This window comes from Pieris brassicae, chromosome 13 (genome assembly GCF_905147105.1).
Source record: "Pieris brassicae chromosome 13, ilPieBrab1.1, whole genome shotgun sequence".
Lineage (NCBI taxonomy): Eukaryota > Metazoa > Arthropoda > Insecta > Lepidoptera > Pieridae > Pieris > Pieris brassicae.
This window is the reverse complement of record NC_059677.1, coordinates 175,415-202,635: the sequence shown is the minus strand read 5'-3', so window position 1 is coordinate 202,635 and position 27,221 is coordinate 175,415.

The window sequence follows — 27,221 nt, the reverse complement described above, 5'->3', positions numbered from 1 at the left end:
TTTTAATAAATATTATAATCATACCTTTATTATAATATTCCAACTGTTAAAATAATTCTATGGACATTCTCGGCTCTAGCATTGAATTGAAAGCGCCCTGGGGCTAGATGCATATTAAAAGCGGATTCAACCATAAATAATTTTTATTATTTTATCTTTTATTATCATTTACATCTTAATATAATTAAATAAATTCTTCATGAGCAAGCAAAGCTTTTTACTATATTCTAAGTTATTCAGAAAAATACAAATTATTGTTAATTAAATTAAAAGCTGTTTGCATCTGATGAACCGTTAGTTAGTCCCATCAAGAAAAAAATCGTGTCCTTGATGTCTGGTAGTCTGTGGATTATATGTATCCTGTGGTGTAGCGAATTGATCTAGAAAAACTGTATCTCCAAGCACTTTATAGTCTATGGTTGATGAGTAAATCGCTGCCTCTTTTTGAAGAATGGAAACCTTACAAAAGTCCGTGCAATATTTTAAGATCCCTATATATACACATATACAGTACCGGACAGTATTACTTTATAATATTATTGTTATGTAGTGATTCAACTAAGTCCGGTAGAAATTGAACCTATATAGATATTGTATAGACTATCTTCAAACAAACTTATTGCTCGAATTTCTACTATCCTATGGACTATTAGGAATTATAGAGACAAACAAAACTTTGAGATTTTCGACAGGATTGGTGACCAGTTTCATACAAATTCATTTAGCGTTACCACTAACGCGTTATGACTCACGTTATTCCTGTCAAAAAGATTTCTGATTAACTGAAATATCTGTGTAATATAAAAGGGTAACTCAAGGTCGTCGACTTCTAAACAGATTTTAAACAATGTGTTGCGAGTTCATGAAATACATGTTTGCGTAGTGCGCGTAGAGCCCACCAGTTATACCGACTATAAGTTTTTATTACAAAGGCCATCACCTCTGAGAGGGAATATATTTATCTAACTGCGTAAAAGTCTCTTAAATTCCAACAATCTTAAACCTAACAAATTTATTCGAGATCATTTTATTAGTTTTTATTACTATATATTCGTTAAGATACCACGCCCCTGGTTATCTAGCGGAATATTGCAAATACTATATTTGCGTGAATAGATGGCGTTACTATGACAACTTGACATTAGACATTTGTAATATCAAATAGTTATCTGTCAACTTGACGTGGCTGTCTCACAGACCACGATTGTCGTAACGAAACGGCAACTTATGTTAGTAATTTATAAATGCTCGTATATAATTGTGAGTTACGTAAGCAATGTTGTATTAAAAAATGTAGTAATCAGGAGACGAAAGGAATTGCTTACTTGGTTTGGCCATGTAGAAAGGATTACCCGATAGTGAGGTGGGATCAGCTTGCCCTTATTGTATATATGCCTGCAGCCTGATTGTCATGAAACTGGATGAAGTGAGGAATGTATGTGAGAACCTTAGCAAGTGCAGATCTGTGGTCTCTGCCTACATCTGAAAAAAGGCGTGAATAAATGTTTGGAAGAATTTTTATGTATTCGAATAAACCAAAGATAATGCCAAATGTTTTTAAGGCGGTTCCTGCTGACCTAGCTACCCATTAAAGTATTTCCGAACCAATTCGACTTAAAGACTTAAAAAAGAGTATAACGATTCTTAAAAGGCCGGCAATGCTCCGACCCCCTGGCATCGCGAGCTTGTCTCCTGACAACGTGAGCCCCTGGCATGTCCATGGGCGGCAGGGCGGTATCACTTAACATCAGGTGACCCTTCTGCCGTTTGCTATATTCTTTAAAAAATAATTTTGTTATCACAGTATAAAATAATTGCAATGGACGTTTGCAAGTCAAATAATTTATTAAACTTAATAAAGTATCATTTAAAAAATACGAACTCGAATATACAAAACGCTCTCTTTACTACATTTTATGCAAATTTTATTCTTGTATTTTCTAATTAAAGAGTTTCTTAAATAAATTATAGTGAACGTGTTTAGTTTTCAAATATATTTTTAATGAGTTCTAACTGGTATAAAGATGTTCTTACTAAATAATTTTGCATGCGGCTTGTGTGGTTGTTAAAAACAATAACATAAAATTTATTTTACTGGGTTGTCATTAAAGTTAATGGCTGTCAATTTGATATATCCCTTGTCAACAACTGAAACCTCGATGATACTACAATTGTCGTGTTCTGAGACTCCCTATTAATATCATTTATATTAGGTCCTTTACATATGAAATTGGCGTTTCGACTCCGATAAAGTTACTTGTGAGCGTCCCTTCTTTTGGAGACATGAACCCCTGTTCTCCTGCTAAAGCGTCGTAACCAGGAATCGACCTCCGTCTCTTCTCACTTGCAGTCGCTGCTTGTAACTGCTACTCACACAATATTATCGAGAATAGAACCTGAAACCAATAAACCGATTGACCTAAAGCATTTACAAGATCGGTGACATAACGTTGTTAGCATTATGGTAAAGTAATGAGAACGTTCGCATGCATTCACTAAACCTACAAATGTGATAGCAGAAGGCTTCACCAATATTACCTGAGTCGTAAAATTTGCCTTCATATTCATAGAACCTTCTTCATATGTAACGACACGATAGTTATTTATTATATTATATACTAGCTGCTCCCGCGAACTTCGTTTCTCCTTAATGTGGTTTCAGTTAGCCTTAATGACACGAAAGAATAATTTCACTGTATTATCGTCACTATAATTTGAGTTTGATTTACACTTCGGTCTAAGTAACACGTGGTTGTCTAAGCTAACACCAAAAATTAGAAATTAGAAATAATTGAATTTCACGGTATTTCGTTTACTACAAAATAAATTGAATTTATACTTTAGCCTCAATAACACGTGGTAATCATGATATTGAATTGTAGCTTATGTGACACGTTTGTCGGTTTACCATAGCAGTGCCATCTATTGATTACGTACTCAATCAAGTCGAATAATTGTAACTGTCAATTAATTATAGACAAATAATTTGCAATAAAATAAAATTGCGACTATAATTAAAGATCTAAGCTATCCTATCTCTTTAGTTGGACCAGACTGCTCATGGTGTGCCAATTTAATTTAAAATCGGTTAATCTCGAATTATCAAGCAAACAAACCAAAGTTAGTTTTAGTTAAGATTTTCTTTGGCTAAATACCCGACTATGTTGTCTCCTTATGTTCTGTTTAACATTATTTATTTTAAGTAAGTTTCTGTTATGTATTTTTTTTATATTGTGTCCATTGTTGTATCTTTCGTAATCATATATTGTCCACTTAATTAAGTCGTATATCTCTGTATGGAGAGGAATTCTGTCGAACTACAATGATGTGTCAGGCTTGTCGACGTAACAATGAGGTAATTTACTGTAGCGACAATAAATCCTACTGCTTATTTTTACGTGGAGACTAGTAGTCAATGCATAAATCGCTAGGCGCTAGAACCTTATATATATATATATATATTCTATATCGTTATATATATATATATTCTATATCGTATCGAGTCGCTTAGATTAATCCTTTCTGTCTCGTTTCATCGCCGTACGAGCTGTATTAACCTAAAAATTCATCAACATCAGCTTGATGGCTGGAAGTTCCACTTCACTATAGCAAACTAGCATACACCTCCCTCAAAACTCGGCATTTTACCAACAGAAATGGTTGGGCTGCGATCATTGCCGTTTTTGAGCGTAAGCTCATTTGCCAAGTATCCTATTAAAAAAGGTGCCACACTCGATTCTGTCTCGAGCCTCTTGGTAATAACTCGTTAGCCCACTTTCTTTTATAAATATATTTACGACTTTATCTTAATTGTGTGGTGTAAAGTGCACTCAATACGACATGGTCCTCCCACAGATCGAAGCCGTTATGCACACAATCTCTGTTATCCTCGGATTCGATTTTATGAATTTTCTTTGTAGCTTCACATTGTTAGCGTATGATAGTTGAAACTACTTCAAGTGAATATTGGGTTACCAAACTCAGATTATATTATTCAATTATCTAAACAAATACTGTAAAGGCTTTCAAGTAAGACATATTTTTATAGTTTTTTTGTCTCTTTTACTTTTTGACGAAAGTTCCTGCTTATTATTTACAAAAAAGCTATTATTATTGTCCATACCCACTCAAACAATGTTTATATATATTACGTCAGGGAATGCTAGGATTATCAGGTATACTTACGATCGATTAACTTAACCGTTGATTTTTACTTTTGCTTTGGTTAACCTTAAATTATGTGTTATTTAATTATTTCCTAGTTTCAAATCGTTACTTAACGAATAAAAGTTCGAATATCGTTACGACCAATCAGAGCAGAGCAAATGCCTCGACTGGGGTTTCAACCCGCTGCTCGTTATAATTAAAGCTAAAGTGTTATTTGTAGTGTTAGAAGGAATCAATTGAAATTAAATATTGTACGATTAATATTCTTGTCTTTTGTACTCGCACTTAACCCATATGACGCCCACTAAACCACTAATGACGAAGTCCAAATTCCATATTCGTGTATTTTCGTTTGAGCTTCTACTAAACATATCACTTCAATATCTCAAAATATTATTCGAGCTCTCTTTTATACGCTTTTAAGCCATCCTGTTATAGATGGTTCTAATGTTAAATGTGATTGAGCACCTAATGAACTGTGAATTAGAATAGATTACCTCGGGGTTAACCTTCGATTAACAATGAAATTCACCAAGATCCCATATATTTTAACGGCCCGTTATCTCTTAAATTTACTCGTAGATTAAATCGTCAAAGCAAAGATAACTTAAAGCTCATTGTATTTATGAAGTAGTCTCATTTTTTTAAAACATTATGGCAATACTATGACCAATCTTCTTCTGTACAATAACAACACATATTTCATATACGCTTATAAATAAGTTTATATATGTCACCTTAAAATTGTAAATGCCGTTAGGTTGTAATCTATCTCGCGAGATTGTGAACTGTCGAAGGATTGTGAACCTAAACATACTGCTTACAATTTTTCGTATTATTATTCGATAGATAATCTATCGAAGTGAAACTGTCAAATTGTGAAACAGAACGCACCTCGTGCGCTGATTGGTTGAACGACATATGCCCCGCGCCACCATATTTGTTTGTTCTATGGTCTACTATAAATCCGACCAATCAGGGACAGCCTTCGGACAGTCTGTCGATGACCAGAAAAGATCGGGGCAGCCGCGTGCTGTAATGAAGATTCCTGCTAGGACTTTGTTGCGTATTATAAAACAAGACCTGAAGCTGAAGGATATACCCTAAATCAATCTTTACTATTAAAGTCAAAACGGCTTCTGTACCGATACGCAGGTGAAAATTACACGAATATCTCTTCATCGATGAAAATTTTCACGATTGAAGGACACTACAATGTGCAAAATGATTAAGTGTACGCTCACAGTTCTAAAGAAGCTCCTGAAGTGGTCAGAAGGGTACAACGTGATCCTTATCCTGAGTCAGTGATAGTTTGGAGGAACGTTTCTTATTAAGGAGGCACAAAACTACATTTCTGTGAAAAAAGGAGTGAAAACTTCAGCCAAATTGTAACAGGATACAGTCCTGTACATCGTCAAACCGCTCAGCAATACACTTTTTAAAAATACACCGTGGACTTTCCAGCTGGATTCTGTACCTGGTCACAAGGCACGAACTACCCAAGCGTGACTTGAAACCAACGTTTTAAGAGCTAAATTTAGTTTTATAGCTAAAGTTTAAAGAGGCCTAGCCTCTTCTAGTCTAGAGCTCAACCATGTAGAATTCAAATTTTGGTCAGAGATCATGGCCTTCTCTAAACGATACGGCAATATTGAGTCTCTTAAAAAATCTTAGCAAGCAGTGGCTAAATTTAAACAATGCGTAAACCCAATCATGGCCAAACAGATAAAAGGCCTGTATAAAATCCAACTGTGGTAATTTCAAATATAATATTTTTTAGACTTTAGTAATTATGTAAGTATACATTTTAATAATATTACATTACGTCATTGAAAATGCATTTTCATTTGTAATAGAACTTATGGCTGGACTAGGTATAGTTTGTCATTAACTGGATAATTCAAAACGATATGATCAGTCATCACAAATAATCATCACATGCATATGTATGAAAGAAGATATTTTTTATAAAAAATCAGTGATTAGATTCCTGTATATATACCGTGATTCGTTCTTTTAGGTAGCATTAAGTCTCTTAGTTGCGGTTCGAACCTATGTTCTCAGGGATGATAGCGGCATGCTGAAGATAAAATTTCTTGCCTTCACAATTCTGTATTTTTTATATATCTATTTCTGATATAGAAATACGCAATACCGGAATCGCGATTAATTTGTTGATACCGTGCTGTATTGGCATACATCGAAGTATGCACAATCATAAAAAAACAATTTAACTATTTGAATATTTAACTATTTTATACGCACTAATCTCAGGAAATGCTAGATTTCCTGAGATTAGTGCGTTCTTCTAAACAAAAAGTTTGTATAAAGTAGGATTGGATATTAAATATACAGTATTTACAATATTGTTAACCTACATAGAAATAATTATAACAATTAACAATTAATAAATAGAAAATTAAAACAAATTAAAAAAAAAATCCTCCTTTTCGCTGACGGCATTTCCTCGAAATATTACGATACTTATTCATTGAACGATGAGAGCACCAGCTCTGGAGTCCCCGGTACTGTCAGGCGCCAACTTAAATTATTAATAAGCGTTTGTGCACTTGAACCCCATGGCCCAAGAACCAAAGGGAACCGATTATAAAATTAGTTTATATACCTCTCTATCTAAATATTATCTAAGTATATCAAAATATATTAAATTAGTATTTCTCACACATCTATTTCAAAATTCTTTTACCAATATCTTTTTATGATTCAGCTTGATGTTACAAGTATGCGTGATATTCGGGAAACATTAATCAAAGTACATGCTCCTTGCTGATAGAGATTAAATGTTTGGTTGTATTTATTTAATTACAATAATCAACTGTTTTTATGAATTGTTTCAAACGTGACGGAGAGTTTGTAAAATTTTGAAGCATTCACTTTTCACTCACGTACATTGTTTGACATGAATAAATTATATTTTGGTTTTATCTTTTTGTCCTTATCACATTGGCCTATAAGTAAACGTAAGCGGCAAATTTTGTCAATAAACAAAATGATAACCAATACTTGGAGCTGTAAATTTATGTTTAAGAATCCTATATCGCTAAACATTTCCAAATAAACACCTCAAGGCTTCGAGGGATGATGCTAGGCTTATGTAAATGAGATACCGAGATGTCTGCTAAAGATAATAGATCCATTGCGAACGGACGAAATAATACTTTTGCCGTCCAAAAATACTATCGTGTTTTCAACCAATCTCCTTCGGTAAAGGTAGATCTGAGAATAGGTCGTTAGATATTTTTGATACGCCTAAGTGTGTATATTTTTTCATTCGGCATTAACAAATATAGTATAATGTTTGCCTGGCTTGCATAAATAAATAAAGAAAACAGACATTCTTCAGCACAAAGAACGTTCCTTCTGTTACATTGATCCCTTTAGGCGTCTAAGCGTAATACATCGTTGATTCAGACTCACAATGGTTTGCTTGAGACGCTTCCACCTTGCGAGCGACTTGAACACACAAAGAAAGAAAAATGCGTTAATACAGCTAGGGTTCCGACAAATGGCCGCAACGACCTCTTCATAAACACATTTTTTTCTTGTTATGCCCTTATGCTCGTGACATCACAAATATTATTAACGGTTGTTAATACCAACCTTTAACTACCTGTCTACATTACAAAAAAATACGCTTTTCAATTACCATTATTATTAACTACAATTCGACTTAGAGTCCTTCTAGAAAACATAGTTTTAATTCTTAAAAAGCTGGCAGCGCACTTGTGAGCCTCCACGGCGATATCACTTTGCATCAGGTGAGTTTGTCGTTTGCAGTTTGGTGTTGGGCGGCAGTTCTCAAGAAATACGAAAAAAAAACGATTCAATTTAATTATTAAATACTACTGGACTGATTTAAAAATTCAATCTAATTGTAATGCCACATTATACCTGAGTAATATAAGCTACGTTTAAATCTAAAACATTTTAAAACCCTGAAAAGGAATTCATTTGTTAACGCTCTGACGATTTTAGTATTCCTAACAAACCAATTTGAATCCTGTTAACCTTAAAATAGCCGAAACTAAAGTCATTATTGTATAGAATTTTGTTTAATTCCAAAGTTGGACAAAATATTTTCAGAGTTAATGATCCGAGAAACTTGTAAACTTCACTCAACCGTTGAGATTTCTATTTTAAGCTCGGATTTTAGGTTTTTACGACTTTGCGTATAGTTTTGCTTAAAATTTGTTTTATTATTACTGATTATGAATACTATATATCAGTATTTTCTATAATTTTGATTTTATTCCCTTAAGACGCCGGGCGGTGGGGTTCAAATGCACAGGCGCTAATTAGAGATATAAGTTAGCGCCTGATAGATAATACCGATGAACAGAGCTGGTGCTTTGCCCTCTCAACGAATAAGTATAGGGACTATGTCACAACTCTGACCAAACCTTTTAAAATTATTTCAGTTTTCTATTAATGTATTTTTAACTATTATTATTATTAGTATGTAAGTAAAGAATATTGTACATACTTTGTTACCATCCCTTACAAAAATAATATGGGCACCGTCATAGAGGGCTTAGTGAACGTCATGTAGGTAAAGTGACTAAAGACACATTGTCGTACAATATTTAATTTAGATTGATTCCTTTTAACTCTTTGGTTTTCATTATAACGAGCAAAGGGTTCAGAACACCGATCTCACTGTTAATCACAATCTTATAGACTCAGCCTCTCATCACCACAATGTCCTACTGTCCCACTTAATCAGTAATATCCTGAGTTCCTTGAACGCACAGTCCAGAGACGAGTTGGCGCGTCGACCCCAGTCGCTCAGCTCTCATTGGTCGCAACGATATTCGTACTTTTATTCGTTCAGTAATAATTCCACACTAAATAATAACAATAAAATCAAATCAAAATAAATTATCATTCTTAAAAGAAACCTGAATGGTTAGCCATAGCAACAATAAAAGTCAACGCTCAATTGACTAGATCAGACCATTTCCTGATAATCCGAGCATTCCCTGATGTATACGGTATATTTGATAAAAAAAAAACTAGTGTTAAATATTAGTTATTATACTAATACGATACAAGAGGTAAATTGTGAAATTCCAATCTAATGCATATTAAATTTGACGAGATCATAATGTCTAAATATGTGTCAGTCAATAGATAGTTTTCATATACAAGTGATCCTTAACAATACGCCCACGTTATGTCGTATATATTCCCATAATACCGGTGGCACGAGGCACGTGTTTAAGAGTTAATTATTGCTCACAGCCTGAGGGCCTGAAAACCAAACTGTTTTTCTAGGCATAACAATAGATAGTAAACTCCAGTACGGCCCACACATAGACTCTTTCGAATAGGCTGAGCTCTACAGTTTACTGATAAGGACAAGGCTGAAATTGTGTATCATAGGTACTTTCTCAGCGTTATGCCGTACGGTATTCTACTGTGAGGTGCTGCTGCAGAGGTGCAATCCATATTTGTGCTGCAGAAGCGGGCTGTTCGGTGTATTTGTTGTGTCTCCTCAAGGTGGTCGGTACGGAATAGGTTTAAGGAATTAAATATTATGACACTATCTCGTTAAACGTAAATTAATCAATAAAGCTTTTTATAAATTTGTCTTGGGATTACATTTGCTCCAGCTCAAACAATTCGTTTGACTTTCAACAAAACAAAACTTCATTGATTTGGTACATAATACATATTTTATATTACTGTACAGGATTCTTCTATAAAGGCAATCTTTTAAATAAATAATTTGCAAATGTGAAATAGCAAATGTCAAAGTTTGAGAACTACATGAAAGAACAAGGAAATTATTATAAATAAAAATAAAAGTTCACATCGAAATGCGCTAAATACGTATGTGCACGAATCGTATTGTACGATTCTTGGGCTAATGGGGATATTTTAAATCATTTAAAAAGCTGTTGTAGGTTGTTGTACCTACATATTATCCCGCGTTAAAAAGTATATGTATGTGTAATGTGATGTTGAAGAGCGTGGTTGCGTATGTCTATACTCTCGAGGCGTAACTCCGAAGTTTTACGTAATATCCACGCTTATAAAACTAAGAAAGCCTGTGTATACACACACACACACACACACACATATATATATATATATATATATGCTTTACGTAATGATTTCATCAGAATATGGATGAATGTCTCTAATTTATCAAACGCTCTAATATTATGCTAGCAGATTTTCGTTTTGTAATTTAAACTTTAGCTGTCTTCTTCTATATTGTATATATTTGTTCTTATTATCCAGATAGTCTGAATTTTAGTCTGCTAGTTCAGGGAGTTTCCGGATGAGTCTTAAAAAACTAATACTTCAGCTCATTTATGACCAATCCCTCTCCGAGCGGCTCGATCCTTTGGCGTTGCGTAGAGATGTGGGGTCACTCTGCATCTTCTACCGCATTTACCATGGAGAGTGTTCAGAGGAGTTGTTCGGATTAATACCTGCAGCTGAGTTTCAGCATCGGACGTCGAGGCAAAATACAAAATTCCACCCGTATCACCTCGACGTCCGACGTTCCACGACTGAGCGTTTCTCAAGGCAATTTTTGCCGCGCACCACCGCTATGTGGAACCAGCTGCCCACTGAAGTATTTCCGAACCAATTCGACTTAGGGTCCTTCAAGAAAAGAGCGTACAAATTCTTAAAAGGCCGGCAACGCACTCGCGAGCCCTCTGGCATTGAGAGTGTCCATGGGCGGCGGTATCACTTAACATCAGGTGAGCCTCCTGCCCGTTTGCCCCCTATTTTATAAAAAAAAAAAAAAAAAAAATATAGTTCGGTCATCCTAACAAAGGACCTAATGATCATCCATGATTTTAACTAGCAATTCGCTTTATTAGCAGATCTCTCTCGTCCATCACTTCGTTTTTGGGATGTCATGGCATTCCGTCAACCAATTTCATTTTACGTCCTAAATAGAGGGAGTTTGTTTGTGAATTACCTAGTTCTTGTCTATGAATATTGCGACAATTGAGTCGTTTTATTTTAATACTTGATTTTGTAAACAAAATATTAACTATTTTATTAAAATGAGAGTGTCAACATCAGGTGAGCCTCCTGCCCGTTTGTCTCCTATTACATTAAAAAAGTTACTTCATTTAAATTACACTTCCCTACAGACGTTGTCTTGCATGACATTTCAAGCGATTATTCAAACAAAGTATGGGAGTACTGACGTACGAGCCATCTGCCGGGCTGATTTGTGGACTATATTATTTCCTGGAAACATTTTGTTAGTTCAATAAAAATAACCTATCTACTATAATCAAAATAGGGGTTGATCGTGTAGAGGGGTGACAAATAAGGGTTGTATGTATTTTTGTATGCTGTATCATAAATAAATAAAAACAAAAATTTTAGGGCTAAAAATACTGATTGTCAGATTTACTGAATATGCATAAAAACATTCATAAGCATCGAGCCGTTTCGGAGTAGTATAGGAACGAACATTGTAAAACGAGAATTGTATGTATATTGAGATAAATAAATAAACAAACATAGTACTCCGTAGGTTACGTGTTTTGTTTATAACTACCAATTAAAAGTTTATATTTACAATTGACAAGCTGTAGTTTAAGTGAAATGTTTGTTGGACACACACACACCACTTAAAACTATTAATTGTGTTTCAAGCACAACAAGGAAAACTTAACATTATCATCTGAGTATATTGTTACAATTTTAAGAATATTCTAGCTTAACAAAGAGATTATTAATGTTAGCTACAAGGGATTTTCTCAGCAAATAGTCGTAAGGCTTTAAACCAAACAGGATGGATAGATAATAAGACGATTTAGTGTCAGTACTGTTGAGATCGAATGAAACTGATATTGCAGCCTATTATGTTAATTCAAACATCAAACACACAAAGCAATACCTAACCTATGTTAGACAAATCTAAAATAAATAAACTGAATAGAAGTTCTACTAAAATAATTTTAGAAATATAAAAGACATTATAGTAAAAAATAATGTGGTTAAATATACATTGTTTACCAAAGGAAGAATAAGTATCCAGAAAAAAGTTAACAATGTTTATTTGTTTGATGGCAAATCTAAAGTCATTATGATGGATTAAATCAAAATACTGATGTTATGAATATTAAATTGTGAGGTACTCAAACGAATACTGGTGCAAACTTCAAATGATGTTTGGTTGATTATATTTTCCATCGAAATTACATTACATAATAAGTATTCCGTAAACTTTTTATTAAAACTTAAATAAATACACGACACACACATATAACACACAATATAAGGGTATCCTTTTTTATAGCTTTTAGGTGTGACGCAGGTTTTTAAAAATTTCTCTAACTTTACTATAGATAAATTGATTCCAAATATTATTGTGCCAATACAGACGCGACACATTTCTCTATATTCAATTAAGAGACATAACTATTTTATTACAGCCATCAGCATAAGTCGACAAGGACGATGAAGAGAATTACCAGGCCAGGCTCAATGCTTACCACCCACTCAATTATACCAGCATAACAAAATCATTGTTACGAAGAGATGCTGAGACTTCACATCTAATTTGAATACAGTGGGACAACTCTGATATTTATACGAAAAATTAATTCCGTTTTTAGGTTATCATTAAGTTGACTGTATAGTATAATTTATTTTGAATACCTAAAAATATTGTTATTTTTTTATTAAATACAACATAATTTTTAATGTTTAAGCCTCACATAGAGCTTTTTACACCCACTTTGTATGTTGTAGGCAAATATGGTTTTTTTAACGTAATAGGAGGTAAACAGGTAGGAGACTCACCTGATGTTAAATGATAACGCCGCTTATAAACCATCAATGCCAGAGGAATCGCATCGCGGCCTTTGTTACACTCTTTTCTTGAAGGACCCTAAGTCGGATTAGTTAGGTTTGTCTCGCTGTGGTATGCCAACCACTTAAAATGAAAATATGGATATAAAACCTTAATTATTGAAAGCTAAATAAACTGAATATTGTTAGAAGTAATTAAAAGGACTCGAAAACATTTTGTCTGTGGTGTTGTATATAGAATTCAGTAAATGTTTTTCTCAAATAATCCTCTACGCGATAAATATAGTAATTTAGGCAGAATTCCAGGCTTATATTGTTACCCGCTTTACATAAAAATCTGCTTTCTATCGAAAACACATAAACATTTATTATTTCTATCTGTGCGTGTGAAATGAAATTGCATAAGCGGTTCACGCCTCAATCTAACATTGTTAGGGAGATAGACATTTCTCAAATTTAATCAGAAATTCAGGCTAGATATATCACAATGAACTAGTTAATAACTATTTATTATTTAATTTTATGTGATAATGTGTTTATGTTCCACCTCAGAGCGAACTGGCACCAACTTGAAGAACAATAAACTAAATCAAATTAGATAATACGAAATAAAACAAAAAAACAGAGCATTTTCGCTTTCGCATATTTAGAGTAAGAACTTGGCGGTAAATTTGAGTTCCATTTTATATCTAACGCCGTCGCCGAAACAGGTTTTTTTTCTTTTTTTTCGTCAGGAAATGCTTTTACGCATATCCCTACGGTATTTTACACCAGCAGGGATTATGTGGGACTCAGACTTAATAAACCCTACCCACTAAAACCTGACGGATGACTTCAGCTCGCCAAAGGGCGACGGCAGGTAACAGCTGAGTCCTATCCTTACCCCCGCCAAACGTGAATGCCACAATGCCACATGACTCTTCTCACACACAAATCTTCCAAATCTTAACTTAGGGCAGACGTGCGAAAACACGGCGTCGAAGGGTCGTCTAACATACGACCAAGGCCAAATGAAAATCTAAACTGTAAATTAAGGCGAGATGGAAATTAATACGTTTGAAAGTAGTGTAGACTACAAAGATCCCATTCAAGATAATTAACGATATTTTACTTGAAAATACCATACGGCACTGTACAATAAAAGGACTATATGATGAGGCATGGACACAAAAAGACACTTTGAAGCTTTGAGATGTGGTGGATGGAGCTGTGTTCAAAGAGTATCCGAATCGGGACGACACAAAAGTTTGTGGAGACTGTTGAAATACGGAAAGTCGCATATCTCGGAAACGTTTTGCGTCATCGTCCATACGACCTGTTTCAACTTATAATGATGAGCGAAAATCAAGGCAAAAGTCGGGCTGGTAGGAGGAACAAGCCGAGGTTGCGATAGGATTGGAAGTAGTCCGGAATCACATCCGCCGAGAAGTCTAAAAGACTAGCGCAAGATACTGTGGCAACAATAATTTAGCACCAGATGAAAATGAAGTGTTTGAAAAAAATATATTACCAATTTGCTTTTAAACACTATATCTTATATTAACTAAACCATAGCTGAGACACTCCCACAAATTTAACTAACAAGCAAATTCAGTTAAACAAAGACAGGTACGTCACTAACTGAATGATATACTAAACACTCGCTAAATGCACATTTGGGTGAAACTCCGGGCAAAGTTTATAACTATGGTGCAATTTATATCGTTACTTGGCAAAACTTACCCATAATAGTTGTTAGTTTGTTTTACCAGACTACCGTAATGTTTTCAGGGCGAGATTTTATAAAACACCCCAAGAGGAGTGGAAATTTATTTGAATACATTAATCAATTTTTGTGAATGAATTAGTAACAATTTAGTCTTTAGTGATCTAAATATTGGTTTATAAGCGATGATCGTACTAGCGAAATGCAGTCGTAGTGAAGTCACAAATGTTTCGTTTATTAATCAAAAGTTACAAGAAGGCTGGAACGGCTGCGTAAACTAATGTAGTAAAGTTTACAATTAATAACTTAAACTAAGGCCTAAAATCACCAGGACACGCGGAAACTTCCACTACCTGCTCACCTACTGACCGTTTCCTGGCAGAACATCTGGCTGCCAGCTCCGACTTGCTTCTTGTTCGCAGCAGTTGCTATGGAGAACCATGGACAGCGTACCCATGCTCTTAAAATTGCGTGTTATTGCTTGAGATCTAACAAAGTCAGGAAGAGCTATAATAATAACCTCTTGCAGAACATTATCATTGTAGTCCTTTATTCATTCCAAGGTTTAAAATTAGATCTTTCCAAATTCCGTCTGCAAAAACCAACAGGCACCACTCTCTCATCTCATTCGAATTCTTCACGAATATAATATAATAAACACTTCCTATCCAGACCTTAATACAATTTATACAATTGTTAATGTATTATGCATCAACAATTTATACATTGTTTACCGTTTATTTTAGTTATAATTAGGAACCCCTTTGTGTAGCCATCCCTGTAGTGAGCAGTTCTGGCAGATCAATATGTATTGCAAGGTGTGGCTGATACATATAATCTTGTAAATATATAAAATCAATAAATATATATATATATATGTACCCGACTTGCTTTCGCCTTCATGTAAAGGCCCTTTTGAACCCGAACATTACAGCTTACACAGATTTTGTAAAACAAATTAACAGCAAAGAAATAATATCTCGCTCAATAATATATAAAATATCTATTAAAAGTTCAAAAATATAGCACATACAGTAAACAAATAATATTATGGCAACTTATTTCTATTGATAGCACAAAGATGGACGATTACAAACAGTGCTGTTCTACGTGATGAGGAAGACGCTTCTCGGATTAGGAAAATGTCTTGTTGAGATGAGAATTATATTGTTGTTTATAATTTATTATATATCCTTATATATTAAGGATACATTTGTTTCATATATTATCTATATTGTTGTAAGGGTATTTATTTCCAAATATACAGTATTTACAATATTCTTAACCTACATATATATATATGTACATGTATGCACTCGGATGGAAAGCATCGTGAGGAACCTGGCATGCCGTGTCAGGAACAGAAGGGAATGTACATCTGAGCCCTAGACCTAAAAAGGTTGTAGTGTACCAGATTCATACAATCACTTATATAATGAATAATTTGACATTACAAAATATCTAACGAACTAAAAGATAATTGGTTAATTTTTGGCAATACAATTCTGGCATGATAAGTCCATAAACATTATTCAATTGCTTTTATTAACTAAAATGTATTTTGGTTATTCAATGATTTTGTTAACACGTTTTAAATTTCACATAGAAATGTAATAAACCTTTTAAAATGCACAGATTAACACATGACAGATTAAATTTTGACACATGACAAGAACGGAGATTATTATCGTTCCATATTACACGTAAAATACACAACTAATTCCAATCAAAAATTTCTAATCTCGTCGCGACATATAAACAACAGATAGGCAATTTTCAATATAGAATATTTAGTTTATGCTCGTAATATCTCCCGTTTATCGGTGGATATAAAATTTTATTTTACCTTAAAATATCGGTAACGATCTAACGAATTTCATAAATCCTAACCGAGTGAATGGAACTTTAATTTTTAGAGATTTTTATTTCACGATTGGCGCACTTGATTCGATGTGCCAATTAATTAAATAAATATTACTCTACCGGATTTTCTCTTTATTTTATAGAGATTACTATATTTAGATACGATTATTTTAATATAGCAAAAGTCATTTTTCATTACAATGGCAACACCACACAAAATTATCATAGACATCTTATACGTTGTAAATTTTCAATGTTTCAAAGTCAATTTGTCACATTGACAATTTAATTCAAAATAAAATTTCGCACGTCGATAGTGATACTATCTGCTTAATATCTACCACATTTACTATAAGCCGTCCGAAAAACGAACTGTGTACACCCAAAGCTTTTTCTATGTCGTCTTTAACGAAATTAAAAATACAATGTTTTCTTTCAATTCAAAACATCACACTTTCACTAACAATATTTACGCCTGTCTTATACTCGTACAGAAACTATCCCTCATGTACCTATGATTATTGCAAATAAAATCTACGACTACAAAGCAGTATTATAAGGGTGTGCCTTGAAAGTCTATCGTAGTTATTTTGTTCTCTATTGATTTGTAACTTCATGACCTTAGCGCTTCCGGGTCAGTCAGTGGCCTGTTGTTCGAGGATCCTTGGTTTAGGTTGGAGGAAGAGGAGAACGATACTTCCTAACTACTTACAAAAATTATGTAGTAATTATTCGATTGAGTATAATTAAAAACGCCTGCCAAGAACAACACAGAGAATGGAGGGCAGTCGTACATATTTTTTTATTATGTAGTTAACGATGAGGTTCCATACATTAAAAGTTGCTGGTAACGTAAAAAAAACATTGGTTTAAGTAGAAAAGAGCGTGGTCTACGCTCTGGGTGTATTACATTTGCCTGGCTATTTACAAAATATAAATTTAAGTAAGAGCGATGTCTGATCCTTGAAGTCGTAAGTTCACCTGTGCACCAATGGAGTTCCTATGTGCGCATCAAACACGTGCTTGTACGGTGAAAGAAAATATTGTGAAGAAACCGACATGCCTTATACTTAAGATTCAGCAGGTCTGCTCCTATTTGCTTAATAGAATACAGAATCTGATACCCAAGACCTCAAGAGTAGTGCCTCAATTTTAATGTAATAAGCCAGTACTAAGTACCGTATCGTATTTTTGGATGTAACAGGGGGAAAACGTTGGAGGAGGCTTACCTGATGTTAAGTGATACCCAGTGATAGCGTTGCCGCGATATATATCGTGGTCAGCTAGGAAACATCTATACATACATATATTTATATATATATATATATATTTCCTAGCTGACCACGACGCTCAGACATAAGCCGACTGCAGAGAGAGATAGTTGACGAAGCTATCGTTTAGTTTGCCAAGACTCCTTCCTCAGTACTTGAATCAACAATGGTACTATATATTAATACCTTTAGATTTAACTACGATTGTGTTTTCTCGTTAAGGAACGGGTATAATAAAACGATAATAAACTTTGAATAAAGATTGAATGTTAATTTTTGTGGAAAAGGGGTTAGCTTTCTAATTTAAGTTGGTTGGCTAACGAAAACAGATTCGGGCCTCGGATGAGACTTTAAACTTGGACTGTGTAAGTCAAAAGAGGAATTCAGTTAGGTAAACTAAGTTGAGTTAACTGAGTGCTTACTATGCTTACTACAAAATAATTATTGTTTGGCCTGTAATCGAACCAAGCATGTCCAATATTAAAAAAACAACCGTGACTACCTTTTGGTCTGGCGGTCTTTTATGTATCTCTGTCATGATTTGTCTTCTACTAAAAGTACACACGCCATTTTTTTGGGTTTAACAAAAGACGGTTTCCTTACGATGCTTTTCTTCACCGTTCCGAGCGAGTTTTAAATGCGAACATAGAAAATTCATTGATGCTCATCCTGGGGGTATGAGAGTAGCATGACGTGACGCGGTGACGCCACTATACCAACACTGAGAGCAAGTAAATAAGATAAAACAAACAATCAATGAATAATAAATACAAATAATTTAACATTAAAAACATATTCCAATTCTCCTCTTGCAATTTTGCGAAGTATACATAATTATCGCCACGAACTTAAAATAAAACAAATAACAAACGATCCTATTAGTATCTGATATTTTCCTAAATCAAATCCGCGTACTGTCGAAATTTACACCGCACTAACAGCAAGTTAAAATTAACTCCAAAGTTTGACTTTTGACGCTTTAAATTATTGGATCTAAATTAAAATTTCATTTTGAAGATGCGGTGTTTCTATGATTGCTTCATACTCTTTTGCGAAAGACTTTCACAATTATCCAACAAAACATGACAATTGTTGTCTAAACAAATAAAATAATTAAAAATATAATGAAAGTAGGCTCGATTCGAGTACCAGAATCAGGATTACATTAAGTTAACATGTTTAACATATATCAAATTATTCCACTTGTCTCTCACCCTCGCCATCATTTTACAATCTTACTCCGCTATCCCATTTATTCCATCTTCCCAGGTTTCCGGTGGACGTCCTCTCTTTTTTACTTCCAATGGGGCATACCAAGTAAGGTTCCTTTTGATTCATCTGTCATTGCAAACATGGGCTTCACTAACTTTTTAATATTAAGATATTAAAAAAAAGCTAGACGCCTTTTATATTCGTAAAACTTCGTATTACACATCTAATCATCGAGACATATATATGCCAAATATTATTTCTCTTAGAACAGATATTTACTAAGCCCAAAACTAAGAGAATACGATATACCTCTCGTATCACCTCGGAGTCCTTTGTTCCACAGCTGAGCGTTTTCTAAGGCAGTTTCTGCCACGCACCACCACTATTTGGAACCAGCTGCCCACTAAAGTATTTCTGAATCAATTTGACTTAGGTTCCTTCAAGAAAATAACGGCAATTTTTAAAAGGCTGGCAACACACTCAGGAGTACTCTGACATTGGGAGTGTCCATGGGCGATGATGTCACTTAAAATCAGGTGAGCCTCCTGCCCGTTAGCTGATTTATAAAAAAAACCCCAATAATATATATATATATATATATATAATAATGTAGTCCCCACTTTAACGTTTTGTTTTTTTGCGTCCTATATTTTTAATCTCTAAGCCATAGAATAAAATTTGATGAATTGGCATATTTTTCTCCATTTTAACACAATGCTTCCACTAAAAAATTCTACAATTTTGTAAGATTTTTGTATGTTTTCAAACAATTTCTTTTTTGGCTTAAAACAAATGCAGAGTTGTGAATAATTCTTGTCAAAAATGTCTATGCAACAAATAATATGGCAAAAAATCACTGCATAAATCACTGTATCGAAATTTGTGTGTGACGTCAGATAATGTGAGTCTGTCAACGTGAAATTGAGAAATGAACGCCCGCTAAGATACAGGTACAGTTTATCCTACATTTAGTAGCAAAGCGGAAAACTTAAGACCAAGGCCTTTTTTTATGTAATAGGAGGCAAACTGGCAGGAGGCTCACCTGATGTTAAGTGATACCGCCACCCATGGACACTCCCAAGACCAGAAGGCTCGCAAATGCGTAGCCGCCCTTTTAAAAATTGATACGCGCTTTTCTTGAAGGATCCTAATTCGAATTGGTTCGGAAATACTTCAATGGGCAGCTGGTTCCACAAGCCGTGATGCGCGGCAAAAACTACACGTTACAAATATTAGAATTATACAGTTCTAATATTATTGAGTCATAGTTAATACATATAAGACTGAACTCGTCTGATATTAGGTAAGAAGTTCCAAAGCAGGATACTAATAAAAGGAGTTATGTTAGGCCTAGTGACAGGTTGTAGCGCTACAGTTTTTTTTTAATTTTATGGTTTCACGAGTAGAAGTTCTAAGAAGTAGATTGTCAAAGGAACGCAAAATATTACTTTATCTATACTCGTACCACATATCCTTAGAAATTGCAAAATGAAGTCATCTATCTGCGACTGTATCTGCATAACGAAAAGAAAAGAAAAATCTTTATTATATATAATAAAAAAGGATGTTTAGTTAAAAGAAAAATTGCAGTATTCCGTGTCGTGAGCGGGATTTACGGGAGTTGAGATGAAGTAGATGTTGTTCAAGATTGTTAGTGATTGAATGAATTTTAGAATCGATACTGAAACCTATTGACGCGATATACTTAAATCCTACCTATTTAAGTATGGCACATGTTTCATTAAAAAATAGGGTGGATTAATTCATTATATTTTTATATTATTTCACTAAAATATGACGACATAATGTCTATAACTAGTGTTTCATCGCCACATGGTGAATAATTTTCGGGGAATAATATAAAATGTATGTTAGATATATAATATAAAGATGTCATAACACGTTTAGGCAACATTTGGAGGAAAAGCTGATATTGATGCCTTTGAAACATGATATTGGCAAATGTTATGAACATTAAGGACTGCGGAACACACCAATATATCGATCCTGACTCAACTCCGCATACGGACTCGCCTGTCTACCATATGCCGACAACGTATTGTTTCTTGGAGAACTTGGAGAAACTGAACGTGGTAGGCAGAACACAGAAGGCAAAAGATCGCGAGGCCGTTCACTAACCAGAAGGACTGATCAAGTGAAAGACTCTTCGTCCTCAAAAATATACACTGTTATAAGAAAGCAGAGGAAGAGAGAAAGAAGAAAGCGGAGAAAACAGATGGTCCACTGCAGATTTGGCTGACCACGGCGCTCAGACAGCTACCGACCGTAATTTTTCTTTGGCTGTTAGGGAGAAAGAAACTTCTTGATGATACTGGTATGTTCTAGACTCAAATATATCTGCTTATAATAAATATTCTTTAAATATCTTACATTAAGCATATTTAAGCAATATATTTGATAACAATAGGTGACAATTTCACAACTGAAATCTCCAGGCTGTGGATAAAGTTAGAAAATCTGGCAGCGACGTGTGATTGATAGAACTTTGCAAAAATATTTTGTGGATATTTTTAAAGATTTTCCGTCATTTTCTGTTACTGTCCGTGAAAAGGAGTTTTCCAGAGTATTTCCATTTCTGTTTTTATAAGAAGGAAATAGAATACTTTACTTTTTCAAGATTTCATATGTGTTCATCACAAATGTGGGTAGAATGATTTTATCCACATATCCTCAATATAGTTAATTAGTATTAAAAACCCATATCATTGCTTGCAAATTGATGTAAATTAATATTTGCTAACAACAAATAGAATTTTCTTAGACGTCACTAAATGTTAACTGTTAAAGTAAAGTGAAACAACAGAAAGTTTCTTACCTAAAACGATTTGTTTTTATTTAAAGACGATTACATTTTATTTAACAAGTAGGTATTCGTACGTCATACAATAATAATTTCCGTACACAAAATAATCGCTGTACATGCCACATACAGTAGATCATTCGATAAAGTAGATCTATTATAAAAAATTTGAACAATGCACAATGTCGCCAACAGGTCCAGTTCATGGCTTGTTGCGTGCCGCTTTGTCTCAAAATCATATGACTTTTACCTTAAGTTACTTAAATAACGTGAGTTAACTCAATTGAATGAAACGTGAACCTATTGAACTTATCATAGGCTACACGGCACACAGGTAAAGTTGAGATTAATTGAAATATTCATACATATTCTGAACATCTAAAAAGTAAACTATCGTATCCTATTAATCTCATTTTGTTATGATTTCGGCACAAGTGAACTTAGCTATAATATTTATATCCCGGTTTTCTTCTTCTATATTCTTTTGGTCCTTCCGAACAGTACGCCAATACGCGGTTTTGCCGTTTCCCACGTGTGAAATTTATCGACTCGTCTTACCTTAATTTGTGTGTACGGGAAAATGGATTTCCTAATTATTAAAACTTCCTTCTACTTTTCCGTTAATATGCATATTGGCACTGATATTCTTTCAATAGAAAAATAAATGCCACATTTAAAACACGTCGTATATGCACATCTGACTCATAGTTTACCTTACATATCGTAAAATAACGGATCAAAACGATTAATACAGATAAATAGACTATCTATAGTCATGTCACAACAAGACGTTACGTCAAATAATTTTGGCCTACATCTCAAGGATCCAAATCGATTTTACTCCTAATATCAGCTTCCAACTAATTCTACCAAAATAAATAAGGCATCTGTCTATGACTCTCTTTTAGGGAATAATTTTCATATATCTGAAATACGGCGTGTATTGAAGATAACATATATTTAAAGGAAAAAACTGTTTTAAATTCTGGATAATTTTCGTTCTAACTGATTTGAAATTATCGTGATTCATGTGCTTCTTTTCTGTTTCAAGTGTCCTTTTTTATGTCCCATCCACTGTTTATATATATATATATATATATATATATATATATATAAACAGATATAAACAGAAAAGCAATTAATATATATATATATATTAATTGCTTTTCTTTGATGCAATAGTTTTAAATAACTATGTCTTATGTAGTCTTATCTAATTTCGTTATTTTCTCACAGTCCCTTCTTGCCTGGAAGAGATCGCTCGAAAGCTATATGGCGATTGGCTCCTTTTTAATTAAGTATTTTAATTGTACTGTATTGCTTTGTGCTCTCAAATATTATTTTTATAGGTTAATAGACAACTTATATATAAAATATATAGAAAAATGATTCGAGTAATAGATACAAGCGCTAAAAAAATGTAGAAATAATAAAAAGTGTCATTATATTAAATAGGATCAAATATTCATCATCGCCAAATGTAATTCATTTGAGACATTCTTTGAGCCTTTTTCCCCGAATCGTCCCTAATTCCGGTCCCCTCAAAGGTATAATAGCCTATTAAGGCACTTTACACACGATGGTATAAAATTGTGAGAACAAGGCGATAGCGCGATGAAACCATAATGTCTGCAATTTGCCTAACCCGGCTTTTAATTAGACGCCAAAGAAACCGCAAGAAACGATGATTCTGGAATATATTCTTATTTCTAATCAAATTGTGTACTGAAAATTCATCAGTTTCTGGTTGAAGGTGATACGTATTTTTCACTATTTTTTGATAAGTTATTTATGTCAGACAAAATGGATTTTATTCCATTATTTTTACATCAGTGTTAAATGTAATAAATGCCTCTAAAGATAGTATTTCTTAAATAAAAATCATTGGCGTAACAACCTTTTTAGGTCCGGGCCTCAGATTTATGTATCTGCTTCATGATCGTTCGTCACTCTTATAGGAAAGTAGGTGATCAGTCTCCTGTGCCTGACACAGTCCGTCGAGTTTTTGGGTCTAAGGCGAGTCGGTTTCCTCACGATATTTTTCTTCACCGTTCGAGCGAATGTAACTATATCTTTATTATTAAACGTCAACCTAATTCATACTTTTTATAATACAATTATTCAAAATAAATTAATATTATTAAACTATCGGGATGCGTCAACGATTATAGAGCCGAGGAATAATATTTTTTTTGACAGACAGGCCGGAGGCTTATGACAGAACAGCTAGAACAAAACTACCACGTCCTTCATAAAATACGATCATCTTCCATTTAGTTCAAAAGCATGTTAAAAATTGGGGTTTTATTCTCACCAATTAATAAAGTCATCGTGGTATCTAAAGAAGTGAAGTAGATTGGCACAAGAAACGCAATTTTGTATGCTTTATTTTTGTAATTATATTATCCTGCTGTGGTTAATGAACAAAGAATAAAATAAAAGACCCTGAATACGATTCCTGACATATTATGTTACGAGTTGCTTATAATTTACTAGTATTATATATTTAAAGAGTTTATTTGATTCAACGTGTCTACTATAGTGTAGTTTTAATGATACAAAAACAACATGTGTTCACCTGAAAGGGTTGAAATAAATTGTAAATTGTGAAATTTACGCAATTTATTCGTATTCTAAGTAAATCTAAAATGCGAAGATTAGTACCGAAATTGTGATTTAAAAATTATTTAACTGGACTAAAAAACTAAAAGTACTTAATACTTCCATATAATTATCGAGGAGAAAGCGGAAAACACTTTTTTAACCAATTCCAAGGCGCTATACTTTTTGATTAATAATACATTAATAATATATATAAGTTGTAGAATATATTAGTATATTTCAGAATAGGTGATGACCCTATTCAACTCTATAATCCAGTCCATCCTTTACGATGTTTCCCTTCAACAACCCAGGTTTTGGCCTTAGATTTTTGCATCTGTTTCATAATCATTGCTTTTCTTAAAGGCTCGTGATCAGCCTCCAGTATTTGACACACGTTGGTCATATACGCGACCGTAAGAGCGTGCAGTACACTTATATTGGTGTGCAGCCGTGATTCGAACGCACGATCTCAGGGTTAAAAGAGATACCTGCTGAATCCACTAGGCCAACGCCAACTAATGTTTAGTATTAAAGTACAAAAGATAACATCTATATTAACTCATATTAAAACAAAAATTCTGAGAAAAACAGTTTAGAAAACTATAATACTATCCAGAATTGAAACAAATGTGTCAATTCGTAAAGCAAAACAAAACATGGCAAAGCGAGACGAGCTGTTGAAAGTTGAGAAGTTTCCTTACTCGTTCACTAGTTCATTCGCTCACTCGTTTACTCATTCATTCGTTCGTAGCTTACAATTCAATAAACACGGGTTAAGAGTGAAATGTTCAAGAGGCTACTATTAGCTAAACTATATACGTTACGTACGTATTTTTATATATTACCTACCCAAGGTATCTTGCTGTAGGTGATAAAAAATACATATTTTTACTTTTTAGTTTTGGATGCCTTTATATATATTACACAGCTATATGAAATGATAATTATGCACCCATGTCATACCAAGGCATAATATGAAATTCCACCTGTATCACCTCGACGTCCGTTGTTCCATAACTGAGCATTTTTAAGGCTGTGTCTGCCGCGCACCAACACTATGTGGAACCAGCTGCCCATTGAACCAATTTGACTTAAGGAGTCGAGCCCGAGTGGACGCCCATCAGGAAAGGAGTGTACCAATTCTTTAAGGGCCGGCGACGCACTCGCGAGCCCTTCGGCAGTAAGAGTGTCCATGGGCACTTGACATCAGATGAGCCTCCTGCCCGATTGCCCCCTGTACAAAAGAAATGGGATCTGCTAGCCTTTTCTTGGAAGTAAACTATTTATTGGTATTGTAAAGGCGTTATTACTCATACAAAAAGATTTTCTCAGAGAACTTGGCCATGTTGATTTATGCTGTTGTCTTAGTATATAAGGTTTTGCTTAGGGTTTTTCTTAGACTGTGAAGGATTAATAAGTTTTTTAAATGTCTCCGAGTTGTAAATATACGTTGTTATTGTACAGAATGCCCTTTTTAGGACATTAGCATTAATAAATGTATCTTTATAATATAGCCACCAATTAAATAAATAAAAAATGTAAATACATTTGAAATCGTTCACGTTGTATAGAGGCAATATTTGTATTTTTTGGCAACTGCAAAAAAATACTACAAAATTGCCAATAGTGTTTTAAGCCAAAGAATGTAATAAAGTCAAATTCCGACGTAATACCTACGTAACAATTCCAGAAATGTATTTACGAAAGTATTTCGTACATCGATTCCTGTCAAATATCATCGTCCCATGATTTTTATTTACAAACGCCAACAAACAGAATTTATAACGCACATTGTGTACACAACATAATAGATATCAAATAGTGTTTAAGAACTTTATTCTTGCTTATTTCTTTATTAGGTAAGAGTTTTAATTATTATGGTAAAATATCTCTAAGCTTTTATTATAAAGCGTCCTTAGCTGACATTTGCTTAGTTTATTTTTGACTAACACGACTGAGCGTTTCTGCAATTTTTGCAAAATTGTTACGCCATGACTATCAAACTATTTAATAGCCTTCCTAGAAATTATTGATAGACGAAAGTGCTCCTCACTGAGACAAAGCAAGATCTTCAAAGGTAAAGTCACTAGATAGATAGAGTATCTACTCTGTATCTACAGATACCGGCAAACTTCTTGAGCATTAAACAAGGGAGTGGGTGAAAGTTTGCGCATCGTACGCAGCGCCCAAACCCAAACCCATGCCCAAAAAGTCGACATGTGTTAGTCACAGGAGGCTGATCACCTACTTGCCTATTGCATTGACAATACTAATGAAACAGATACAGAAACCTGAGGCCTAGACTTTAAAAGGTTGAAGCGCTGTTTTTTTAAGTAGATTAAATAGCGGCACTACTTACTAAACAAAGTTTTTCACTGCATCTATCAGTTTTTTAGATTATGTGAATATTCCTTATAACCAATTAATGCATTAGAGAGGACTTTGAATATTTTAATAGGGCTTCGATAGTACGCGATTAAATGAATTTCAATAAAGCTAAAACTAAAAGCACATCCATGTCGTAAGATGATCGATATAGTGCACTTACGGCTTGTACCTAATAGAAACAAACAGCTTTATCGACATTTAAGATTTATTACCTTTGAAATTAATGTACTTTTAAAAGGATTTTACCGAGCTCAGTATGGACTGTACCGTTTGACAACTCGTTTTTGACATACTGATCAATGTCAAGACGTCAGACGTAGCGAGTTCTGTTATTGGTATTCTGGCCACTTCAAACAAACGAATTGTTGTCTTTGGG